The 13595-nt window shown below is 31.3% G+C and overlaps 1 protein-coding gene across 2 annotated transcripts in view; it reads right to left on the bottom strand.

Annotated features, from left to right (window-relative positions):
- LOC126738483 (uncharacterized) overlaps positions 1-13595 on the bottom strand; it is a 114319-nt gene that overhangs the window by 99700 nt on the left and 1024 nt on the right. The window lies entirely within an intron of this gene.

Below are 13595 nucleotides of genomic sequence, written 5' to 3'. Positions count from 1 at the left end.
TTTTTGTGACACACCCAGTATACATAAAAATATTTTTGGTTTGTAGGTTTTTATCAACCCTACAACTTTGCTGTGGAACTTTTTGCTCTACCTCGTATAGTTAAGGCGCTATCTTAGCCGTACACCTTGTTGGCACACCCGGTATATAATATATAAAGAGAGAATAATAATTATTTAATTTGTTTTTTAAAGATGACAAATGTTAAAATATTTAATGAGTTGACGAGATTATATGAAAAACTTCTTTTCTATGTCGCGGAATAGTTACTAGATGTAATTGTCTAAAGCGTCAGTGTAACTAACTTTGTAACTAGAACTTGTAAGAAAAGCAAAATGTAAAATTCGACGAAGGCATGCATTTTGCACTTTTTGAATTCTACGAGAGTCGACTTGATCTAAGCATGGTCCATACACGATATCACAATGGTTGAAATTGGATAACACTAAAGAATCACACAGATGCTTTTTTAAGTCTTGACCTAAGACTTTTCTTTGGTTATAGATAAGTTTAAGCTCACTATATGCTTTTTTTAATTTATCAGTTATATGCTGATGAAATTCAAGATCAGAATCAATAATAAGACCTAAGGATTTCGAAGTATAAGTTGCTATAATAGAGGTGCCATTTATTTTTAGTTTGAGTTCCTCGCTTATTCTAGATCTGTGGCTTTTATGTCCTCCAAATAATGTAACTGACGATTTTGTAGGGTTTATTATTTTTTAAATGATGTTTTTTGGAACCTGTAATTAGATGTTGGAGATCGGTATTAATATTTTGATTTGCAGAAAGCAAAGGATGTATAACAGCTATATCCTTTTCGAAAGCTTGACTGTTAAAATGGCAAAATCTTATTTTCATTTAAAAAAACACGAACCTGTATATAGTCGCCTTCGCTCTTATCGTGCGGGTTCAAAGGTCACCACGTAATATGAATCAAATTGAAAAATCAGTGGCTGCCAAAATGTTATTTCCTTGAGAGTTTGACAATACATTGAACGCCGTCATGTGACATATTAAAGCCGCGTATACACCTTAGATCATAATTATTAACTGACGTGATGCATTTAACGCCGTAAAAATGTCTGTGGAATACTACATATCCAAGATTCGACATGTAAAACATACGTTCGTTATTTCCTTTCATGACGTGAAAAAGCCCATAAGTATAAAGCCCGTTGGGTATACGCCTCATCGGTATATGCCTAGAATCCCCGATATTCTGCTAAGTTGCCAGACATAATATTTACTTTTCTTTTTTCGAAAAATTGTCCGAAATAGACGGAATTCTCAATGACAATTTTTCTTTACGCAATAATATCTAAATCTAAGCATTTTATATTTTTTATGAGAGCATTAATGCCTCCCTAGCCTTTCATTAAAATTGTACATATTTCATTTAAAAATGGTTGTTACCTAAATTTTTGAGAAATTAGTATACGATTTAGCATGACCCATGTATGTGCATAACATACTAATTTGTCGATTTCAGGGCACAGCGTCTAGTTTTTAACGATTATTTGATCTTGTCTTCTTCTTTGTTTATGTGTGATTGTGTTTTTTTGTAATAATTATTGGGAAACTATACTTTTTGGTATAATGACAAACAATTAATTTGTATTGTGTGTGATGCAGTGCAGTCAGAGACCAGAAAACTACTTTCTTTGTTTAAAGGCAAGTTCATGTTACAATCTCACTTTTAAAATGACATTTTAATTTTATGATTTACTATTTGTCGTTCGACCCAATCTATACGTTGATGCACAGAAAATTAAAAAAGTTGTGTTATCTTTTCTTTTATATCAGTTAAAAGTCAAAAAAAGATAAAAAATTACTAAAAAAAAAAACTGGTGAATGCGGCGGGCATTTCTATCTCCCAGCGCATTCATCAATTTATTTACTTAGCTTTGTTTAAAAAAAAAAATTGTACTTTTTAATCATACCTAAATAATAAACGAAATGCAAAAAGAAAACTAATTATTATAATAACGAAAAAGAAAATAAGGGATTGCTTAGAATGTACAAAAAGAAGTAGCTAAACCGCTTGGAATTAGTTTAAGAATGGTGCAAAAGGTTGTATATGAAAACAAGAACAATCTTATTTCCAAGCAGGAAACAAAGTGTAAAAGGAAGAAGCCGAAGACTGAAGATTTAAGTGAATGTGTAAAAATGAAGTAACAAATTTGACTAAAAAAAGAAACTAATAATAACTATCATTATCACTAACAGAGTCGGAAAACTCTTCGTCATTTTCCGAATCTTCTTCAAATGAAGCAATGATCAATGGTTCAACTTGGATATCGAGTACTTTTTCTCTCTTCCACCAGGTTCTAATAATGTTTTCTAATAACCCACATGCTTCTCATAATAAGATTTTGACCCTGCCCATATAAGCTCAATGGCTAAATGACTGACAATGGTATGGTGGCAATCTTAAAATTTCATGGCCATATTCACGTACTATTTCGTCAACAGCATATATTTTTGGTCTTTTCAGCGATTTTGCAATTGAAAGAAGTTCTGATTTTAGCATACTCGTATATGGCAAGGGATTCTGATTTTCTTTTACTTTTTCTCCAACTTCCATTTGGTTGTTTATTCAAAATTCTTAAATGATACGACGCATTGTCTAATACTATTAAGGAAGGTTCTTGCAAGTTCGGTATTAACTGTTCCTTTAACCATTTTTCAAACATTTCGCAATTCATATTGTCATGATAATCCATACTTTTAGACTTTGAAGAAAAAATTAAGCTTGCACCTGGAACGAATCCCGTTGAAGACCCGGCATGTAAAATAATAAATCGTTTTCCCTGACCACATCCTTTTTTTCTTTTCACGCTTTTCACAGATTCATCTTGCCAAGATTTTATTCCACTCCCGTTTGAAAATATCCAAGTTTCATCTAAGAATACCACTTTCCTTAACTTTGATTTTTCATTTTGTGTATATTGTATTAAAAATCCTATTCGTTGGCTCACAATATTTGGTAGTTCTCACAAATATCTTCTATTGCAGTCTTTTTTTTAACGAAAACCTATGCTTTTAATTAATTTTGTTAAAGCAGAAAGTCCAATTTCCAAAGTGCCGCGTTGCTTTAAAACATCCCTCAGAAATGGCAGCGTTATATTTGTTTTTAGCCTATATCGTCCATAAATCCTATCCCTTACTTCCATTTTTACACATTCACTTAAATCTTCAGTCTTCGGCTTCTTCCTTTTACACTTTTTTTCCTTCTTGGGAATAAGATTGTTCTTGTTTTCATATACAACCTTTTGCACCATTCTTAAACTAATTCCAAGCGCTTTAGCTACTTCTTCTTGTACATTCTTAGGCAACTCTTTATTTTCTTTTTCGTTATCGAAGTAATTAATAACATTAAGTACCATTTTTTTGGCTTGAGGATTTAGAAATCCACAAAAAGGCTTTTTCTTTTCCATAATTTGAAATTTAAATTATCTTGTGACAAATAATGTCATTCGTCAATCGAAACGAGACAGGCATGTTTGTTATGAAAGTAATTGTTTTAGAACCACTGACATTTATCATTTTATCTTCTTTTGATACATTAACGCTGCATATATCTGTTTCGTTTATCTGACGCGTTGTAGTTAAAAAACGTTGTTGCGCAAATTGAAATAAAACGTAACTACAAAAGTTTGTCGTTGATAATCTGATACACCCGCACGATAAGAGCGATTTTGACTATATCTACAATTTTTTCTAATACTTTAGAAAATGTTGGAAGAATGCTTATTGAGCGCAGATCTTTTAATTCCTTATGTTGCGATATTTTAGGCAAAGCTGTGACGTAAGCATGCTTCCACATATCTGTTTTATTTAGTTATACATTCATATGAAGTAAAAAAGGAATCATAAATGGACAACAAAATTGAATTAATGTCGTCGCATCCGTATGTTTTGCTTTTTATGGACAAAATAATTCTCATTAACTTTTCCTCTGTCACAGCTCTCAAACTAAAAATATTTTGAGAATTATTTTTAAGATTATTTATATAAAAGTTAAGAAAACTTTGGTCTGGTTGTTGAGGATTAGTGCATGTCGATGAAAAAAAGTTATTTATTTCGTTAACATTAGATAGATGCGTTGGAATGCATCTTTGCTTATTTTTTGTAATATTAAGTTTTTTTTAACTCAGCCCATGTTTCCTTACAAGATAAATCACCGTTAAAGTTATTTCTTAAAAAAGCTTTTTTTCAAGGGCTGCTGTTTTAAAATCTTTGTTTATTTAAATTTTACTTTGTCGTCTATATTTTCGGATATATCTTTGTGTTTTTTTTCTTTCTTTAACATCCTCGGTATAATTCTAAAAGTGTGTTTTTCTAACGCAGTTTATCCAATTATGTATCAAAACACTCATTTTATAATAATTATTTGCTTATTTGAAATCCAAGTATTTTATATTTAAACCGAAAAAAAGGAAGCGTTTTTTAACCAATCTAAGAGTAATATCAAATTTATCAGAAAGATTTTTCAGATGACTTAAATTTAAATGTGTGTAATAAACTTAAGGGCTTAAAAAACAGGTAAATTTAAGAAAATGCTTTAAAATGCCCAGAGGAATAAGTGAGAGACTTCAAATACCCATAAAATCAACCTAAAAAGGTGAAATATCTAAATTACTTTAGATATGTGAAAGAAACACAGCGCCTAAACTATAATGTTGTTCACAAACGTCTTATTTTATGTACATATGACGTCCGTAAGGTATTTGGGTGTATATGCCATAAGCATCCGCTCATATAGGGTTTTTTATTAATAGCCCTTTATGCGGAACCATTCGATGATAAACTTACATAATATTATAAAAGGGCTGTATCGATTTTTTATATATGTAAAGGTCGCTTCATGTAAAATAATATTCATTAATTAGTTTAATAAAGTGTAAATTAACGGACGGAAACGTTAGTTAAATTAGATTTTTTCATATTTGAACGTGGGTCAGAAATTTTTTTTTGTGCAGAGGTTACTAATAAAAAAATTAGTGATAATAGTGATTATAGTGAGTATTTATCACAGTGGTGTAATTTGTTTTATAATTTTATAATTAATAATAAAAATGTGTGTGTAAAATCTCTTGTAAGGTTGGACATGGTTTTTGACGTACGAATGACAGCTCCAAACTGGCGCGATTTTGCAGAAAACCTAATTATAATTTTTTAAATTAAAAACCAATAGTTAATTAAAATGTTGAAATAATGTCATGTTCGTTGTAATTTAAGCGGATTTTCGCCCCTTCACCTCCTCCTCCTTTTCCCCGAAGCCAACGTTCAATATGAAATTTTAAATCCCGAACCGGGATACAATAATAATGAAACAAATCGCAATCCCCGTTATTGGATCGCTATTGTTGTGCGGGTATTGTTTCGCCCTTTGAGCGATTTTTGAGAGAGACGTGATTTAATTTTTTCATTTATTATATCATTAAAAGTGGGAGCGGAGGGGAAGGAGTTTTAGGCACCAGCAGGATAAGAAGCCCCTTTCTACCCGTTCGAAAATCGCCTGAATAGCATAAAAATAATTGCACCTCAGAAATTATTAAAAAATCGGCAACGCTGTATTGGAAGCGAATTCAATGGCGGCTCTCTTGTATTTCATGTTCGCGTTCATGTGACAGTTGACATGATAGCAGTATATAACCTCACTTTTTGAATTAGAAAATATTTGTTATTTTCCCGGTACTTTTCTTGTCTTGTTGGTTTGTTATCAAATTTGTTCTTAAGTCATTTGCTAGATGAAGTGTACTTTAATGCACCCACAACTGCTCCCTCACTCTTTGATTTGTTTTACCTTGAATCAGCTGTTTTAGGGCCACTCCCGGATTTTTATAGAAAACTAAGAGTTAAATGCAACTCCACATTTTAAGGAGTCCACTTTCTATTACATTTTTGGTTGCAAGATGGCGTCCATCGGCGGTTTTGACAGTCTGAATTGTCATTTTTTTAACAAAAAGTGCACGTGTTAATTTAGGAGCCCACGCCCAATTTTTTTACAGCCACGTCATTGAAAAGATCATGAAGTACAACATTTTAAAAAAGTCAGTTCTTGTGTCATTTTTTTTTCCAAGATGGCGTCCGTTGAGTACTTTAACTGTAGGAATTGGTATTTTGAAGAGAAAATTGCAACTGTCACCAAATGCCACGCCCATTTTTTTAAAGCCACCCCAATAGAAAAATTTCTTAACATTTTTACGAGAATATTGTATCTGCCTGTAAGGCCACTGCCTATTTTTCATCCCGATTTCCTAAGAGATCACCCCTGTATAGTTAAAACTTCCACGGATAATTCGATATTGATTTAATTAAATTTTAACTTTCTGCCTAAATTTAATTACTCGTTAATTAAAAACAAAGTTAACGTCGGTTTTAATTAATTACGAAACTCGAGCGTCGTCCCTCTTTAAAACTGGGAGCGAAAAGGGTTAAAATAAAGAACCAAGATCTGGAATAAAATAATAATTTATTCCAGGCAGTCATTTATGGCCTTCAAAGTAAAAATCGATACCAGTTGACTAAAATAAATGAATAATTTCGGCCAGGCAGTAATTTCTGTAAATTTTTGCATATTTCTCAATCTTAAAGTGGAATTCAACCCCAATTTCCTCCTAAATTATAGGCAATCATTTATTAGCCTAAAGTAAAAATCAACTCCAATTGCCTGGAATAAACTAATAATTTATTCCAGGCAGTCATTTATTGCCTTCAAAGTAAAAATCGAACTCAATTGCCTAAAATAAAGGAACAATTTCGGCCAGGCAGTAATTTCTGTAAATTTTCTGCCTTGATAAAATAATTTCTGCATATTTTTCAATCTCAAAATGAAATTCAACCCCAATTTCCTAGAAGTAATTAATAATTAATTATAGGCAATCACTGATTCACCTAAAGTAAAAATCAACCCCAATTGCTTGGAATAAAATAATAATTTATTCCAGGCAGTAGTTTCTTTATGCAAGATATATAAATGACAATATTTGTGGATATTCCTTGCCCTAAAAGTGGAAAGTAACTCCAATTTCCTAGAAGAAATTTATTTATTCATTTATTGCCTTCAAAGTAAAAATCAAACTCAATTGCCTAAAATAAAGGAATAATTTCGGCCAGGCAGTAATTTCTGTAACTTTCTTGCCTTGATAAAATAATTTATGCATATTTCTCAATCTCAAAGTGGGATTCAACCCCAATTGCCTAGAAGAAATTAATAAATAATTATAGGCAATCAAATTTATTTCCCTAAAGTAAAAATCAACCCCGATTGCCTGGAATAAACTAATAATTTATTCCAGGCAGCAGTTTCTTTATGCAAGAAATATAAATGACAATATTTGTGGCCCAATTTCCAATTTCCTAGAAGAAAATAATAATTTATTCCAGGCAGTACTGTTTAATTTTCTTAAATAAAAATTGAAAGAAATATTATTTAGTGCGGTAAAAAAATGGTGGTAGAAACAACAAAAAATAAATAAAGGATTAATTTTTACAAAAATAATAAGTTTTATAACGCCGAGGAATTTTCCTTTACTTTATGTACAATTGATGAAGTAGGCCGGGCACTTTATAGCATGAAAACTGATGCTTGTGGTAATGATGGTATAACAGCCACTATTCTTAAACGGTGTTCTTTCCAACTAAACTTCTTTTCCAGATTTTCAAAATCATATTATTTAAGCACATGATGAGGGATTGGAGAGCATTCTCATACTCCTGGATTACTTAAAAGCCTTTGACACAATAAATCACGAACTGCTTTTAGCAAAGCTTAAATTTAGTATAGAAATTTGAATTAGACTCTTTACCACTCGTTACTTCATATATCGAAAACAGAACTCAAAAAATTAGGTGAAGAGTATTCCAGTGAGTGCAGGGATTATAAGCATCATTTTGGAAAAAAAATCGACCTTTCTGAAAATTACTTTTTTAATAATAATTATTATATGTTTATTTAGCATATTTGCTACATACATGGTAACAAGGCAAGATTCGAGAAACTACAAACTCATAATTAAACACGTTCGCTACCGAGTTTGAGAAGAAAATCTTGTTCCACAGGCCATGGAAATTTTTCTTATGAAATGACTTTAAATGGCATCGGATTTTTTAATATTATATTTATAGCATTAAAATAAAGCAAAATAAGCTATTTTTCAACCTGACGCATATTTGCGACGCTGGTCTAGGGATATCTAAAGGACCACATGTTATATGTATTTAATGAAAGGAATGTAATTATATAGTAATGGTTGAATAAAAAAACAAAATTTCAAATCCAAAATATATAATTTATTATTTTTCATGAAAAATTTGAAAACATTCATCAACACATAGGCCAATCCATTATTTGTCTTACAAATTCCACAGGAATAAAAAGTGTCTTTCGGCAGCTTCTTAGTGCTACATACTCGGCATCTTATTCTTTTATCCAGTTTTTTGGGAAAGTGTTTTGTTTCTGATGTTTTGTTATTAAATGGAAGCACATTTATTATGTTATCAGCATTCAGTAATTTTTTGGCAGGATCATTTCTAAACTCTAAGTAATTCATTTTACTGGAATGAGTTCTGTTATGTAAGAAGCAAGCATTCCAAATTGAAATATCCATTACATGAAAAAATAATTTGATATACCATCGTAACGTCTTCCGAGGAGAAGAATAGTAGGAGATCATTTGGTCTGATCTATCTACACCCAACATATTGCAATTATAATCTACAATAGTAGATGGCTTATTTACTAATTTCCCGTTTTTAGACTTAACGTCTTTGAATGAAGCATTATGTTTAGTGGATATTGTTAAGACATCTCGTTTGTCTTTCCATTTTTGCACCAATATATTATTGTTCCTAGCAAAAACAGATTCTTCTTTTTTTAGATTTTTGCCAATTACACATTTTGGATTACCTTTACGATTTCTCCTAAGAGTTCCGACAACGTGTGTCTGGTCTCTATAAAGCGAAGCGGCTAATTGCACACTCTTATAATAGTTGTCCATGTAAACTGTGTTCCCTTTTCCTAAATAATTTTGTAACAACTTATACACAACACTATAAGCACGACCATTTTCACTACTAACCGTCTCTTTTCCACAATATATAAAAAAATTCAAGACGAAACCATCAGGAGTACACAATTCATAGATTTTTATTCCAAATTTAGCTTTTTTTAGTGGAATATATTGTCTAAATAAATATAATTAAAATTAATTGCACCTTAGGAATTAATAAACAATCGGCAACGCTGTATTGGAAGCGAATTCAATGGCGGCTCTCTTGATTTTCATGTTCGCGTTCATGTGACAGTTGACATGATTGCAGTACATAACCTCACTTTTTCAATTAGAAAATATTTGTAATTTTCCCGGTACTTTTCTTGTCTTATTGATTTGTCATCAAATTGGTTCTTAAGTCATTTGCTAGATGAAGGGTACTTTTATGCACCCACAACTGCTCCCTCACTCTTTGATTTGTTTTACCTTGAATCAGCTGTTTTAGGGCCACTCCCGGCTTTTTATAGAAAACTAAGAGTTAAATGCAACTCCACATTTTAAGGAGTCCACTTTCTAATACATTTTTGGTTGCAAGATGGCGTCCATCGGCGGTTTTGACAGTCTGAACTGTCATTTTTTCAACGTAAAGTGCACGTTAATCTTCAGGAGCCCACGCACAACTTTTTTACAGCCACGTCATTTAATTCCTGTGTCATTTTTTTCCAAGATGGCGTCCGTTGAGTACTTCAACTGTAGGAATTGGTATGTTGAAGGGAAAATTGCAACTGTCACCAAATGCCACGCCCATTTTTTTTAAAGCCACCCCAATAGAAAAATTTCTTAACATTTTTACGAGAATATTGTATCTGCCTCTTAAGGCCCCTATTTATTTTTCATATTTATCTCTCTTCCGATTTCCTAAGAGATCACCCCTGTATAGTTAAATCTTCCACGGATAATTCGATATTGATATTTAATTAAATTTCAACTTTCTGCCTAAATTTAATTACTCGTTAATTAAAAACAAAGTTAACGTCGGTTTTAATTAATTACGAAACTCGAGCGTCGTCCCTTTTTAAAACTGGGAGCGAAAAGGGTTAAAATAAAGAACCAAGATCTGGAATAAAATAATAATTTATTCCAGGCAGTCATTTATGGCCTGCAAAGTAAAAATCGATACAATTTGACTAAAATAAATGAATAATTTCGGCCAGGCAGTAATTTCTGTAAATTTCTTGCCTTGAGAAAATAATAATTTCTGTATATTTTTAAATCTCAAAGTGGGATTCAACCCCAATTTCCTAGAAAAAAATTATAAATAATTATAGGCAATCATTTATTCCCCAAAAGTAAAAATCAACCCCAATTGCCTGGAATAACATAATAATTTATTCCAGGCAGTCATTTATGGCCTTCAAAGTAAAAATCGATACCAGTTGACTAAAATAAATGAATAATTTCGGCCAGGCAGTAATTTCTGTAAATTTCTGCATATTTCTCAATCTCAAAGTGGAATTCAACCCCAATTTCCTCCTAAAATATAGGCAATAATTTATTAGCCTAAAATAAAAATCAACTCCAATTGCCTGGAATAAATGATGACAAGGTGTCAACAATTAAATATACCTGTTAAAAAACATGTTTGAATATTCTCAAATGACCCAAACAGTTGCAAATTTATTAATAATGTTAGTATTAGGTATAAGACATGGTATACAAAAGATACTTAAAATTCTATGTAGAATTCAAAAATGGAATAAAAAATAGGTGTTTCCATTTAAAAAATTGAAGCTGATGGTCGTTGCTTATGCTTTTGGTTCACCCCGTATACATAAATGCATCATCTAACAAATCGCTTTCGCGTCCTCACTGTACACTTCTTACCCTGATGAAATAATTTCTGGATTTTTCTCATTCCTAAATTAGAGTTCAACCCCGATTTCCTAGAAGAAATTAATAATTTATTCCAGGCAGTCAATTCTTGCCCTTAAAGTAAAAATCAACCCCAATAACCTGGAAGAAATAATTTATTCTAATCACTAATTTCTTGCCTTGATGACTCTATTTGTGGATATTTCTCACCCTCAAAATAGAGTGCAACCCCGATTTCCTGGAAGAAATTAATAATTTATTCCAGGCAGTCATTTATTGCCTTCAAAGTAAAAATCGATCCCAATTGACTAAAATAAAGGAATAATTTCGACCAGGCAGGAATTTCTTGTCTTGATAAAATAAATTCTGCATATTTTTCAATCTCAAAGTGGAATTTAACGCCAATTTCCTAGAAGAAATTAATAAATAATTATAGGCAATCACTGATTCACCTAAAGTAAAAATCAACCCCAATTGCTTGGAATAAAAGAATAATTTATTCCAGGCAATAGTTTTTTCATGCAAGAAATATAAATGACAATATTTGTACATATTCATTGACCTAAAAGTGGAGAATAACTCCAATTTCCTAGAAGAAAATAATTATTTATTCCAGGCAGTCATTTATTGCCTTCAAAGTAAAAATCAAACTCAATGGCCTAAACTAAAGGAATAATTTCGGCCAGGCAGTAATTTCTGTAACTTTCTTGCCTTGATAAAATAATTTCTGCATATTTCTCAATCTCAAAGTGGGATTCAACCCCAATTGCCTAGAAGAAATTAATAATTAATTATAGGCAATTATTTAATCCCCCAAAGTAAAAATCAACCCCAATTGCCTGGAATAAACTAATAATTTATTCCAGGCAGTAGTTTCTTTATGCAAGACATATAAATGACAATATTTGTGGATATTCGTTGCCCTAAAAGTGGATAGTAACTCCAATTTCTTAGGAGAAAATAATCATTTATTCCAGGCAGTCATTTATTGCCTTTAATGTAAAAATCAACCCCACTTGCCTAAAATAAGGGAATAATTTCGGCCAGGCAGTCATTTCTTGCCTTGATAAAATAATTTCTGCATATTTTTCAATCTCAAAGTGGAATTCAACTCCAATTTCCTAGAATAAATTAATAATTAATTATAGACAATCATTTATTCCCCTCAAGTAAAAATCAACCTCAATTGCTTGGAATAAAATAATAATTTATTCCAGGCAGTGATTTATTGCCTTCAAAGTAAAAATCAAACTCAATTGCCTAAAATAAAGGAATAATTTCTGTAACTTTCTTGCCTTGATAAAATAGTTTATGCATATTTCTCAATCTCAAAGTGGGATTCAACCCCAATTGCCTAGAAGAAATTAATAATTAATTATAGGCAATTATTTATTTCCCTAAATTAAAAATCAACCCCAATTGCCTGGAATAAACTAATCATTTATTCCAGGCAGTAGTTTCCTTATGCAAGAAATATAAATGACAATATTCCTGGATATTCCTCCAATTTCCTTGAAGAAAATAATCATTTATTCCAGGCAGTCATTTATTGCCTTCAAAGTAAAAATCAATCCCAATTGCCTAAAATAAAGGAATATTTGCGGCCAGGCAGTAATTTCTTGCCTTGATAAAATAATTTCTGCATATTTTTCAATCTCAAAATGAAATTCAACCCCTATTTCCTAGAAGTAATTAATAATTAATTATAGGCAATCATTGATTCACCTAAAGTAAAAATCAACCCCAATTGCTTGGAATAAAATAATAATTTATTCCAGGCAGTAGTTTTTTCATGCAAGAAATTTAAACGACAAATTTGTGGATATTTTTTGTCCTAAAAGTGGAGAGTAACTCCAATTTCTTAGAAGAAAATAATCATTTATTCCAGGCAGTCATTTATTGCCTTCAATGTAAAAATCAACCGCAGTTGCCTAAAATAAAGGAATAATTTCGGCCAGGCAGTCATTTCTTGCCTTGATAAAATAATTTCTGCATATTTTTCAATCTCAAAGTGGAATTCAACTCCAATTTCCTAGAATAAATTAATAATTAATTATACACAATCATTTATTCCCCTAAAATAAAAATCAACCCCAATTGCCTGGAATAAACTAATAATTTATTCCAGGCAGTAGTTTTTTCATGCAAGAAATATAAATGACAATATTTGTAAATATTCCTTGATCTAAAAGTGGAGAATAACTCCAATTTCCTAGAACAAAATCATTATTTATTCCAGGCAGTCATTTATTGCCTTCAAAGTAAAAATCAAACTCAATTGCCTAAAATAAAGGAATAATTTCGGCCAGGCAGTAATTTCTGTAACTTTCTTGCCTTGATAAAATAATTTATGCATATTTCTCAATCTCAAAGTGGGATTCAACCCCAATTGCCTAGAAGAAATTAATAATTAATTATAGGCAATCATTGATTCACCTAAAGTAAAAATGAACCCTAATTGGTTGGAATAAAATAATAATTTATTCCAGGCAGTCATTTATTGCCTTCAAAGTAAAAATCAAACTCAATTGCCTGGAATAAACTAATAATTTCTACCAGGCAGTAGTTTTTTCATACAAGAAATATAAATAACAATATTTGTGGGTATTCCTTGCCCTAAAAGTGGAGAGTAACTCCAATGTCCTAAAAGAAAATAATCATTTATTCCAGGCAGTCAATTCTTGCCCTAAAAGTAAAAATCAGCCCCAATAACCTAGAAGAAC

This window comes from Anthonomus grandis, chromosome 7 (genome assembly GCF_022605725.1).
Source record: "Anthonomus grandis grandis chromosome 7, icAntGran1.3, whole genome shotgun sequence".
Lineage (NCBI taxonomy): Eukaryota > Metazoa > Arthropoda > Insecta > Coleoptera > Curculionidae > Anthonomus > Anthonomus grandis.
This window is presented reverse-complemented; position numbering and strand designations above follow the sequence as displayed.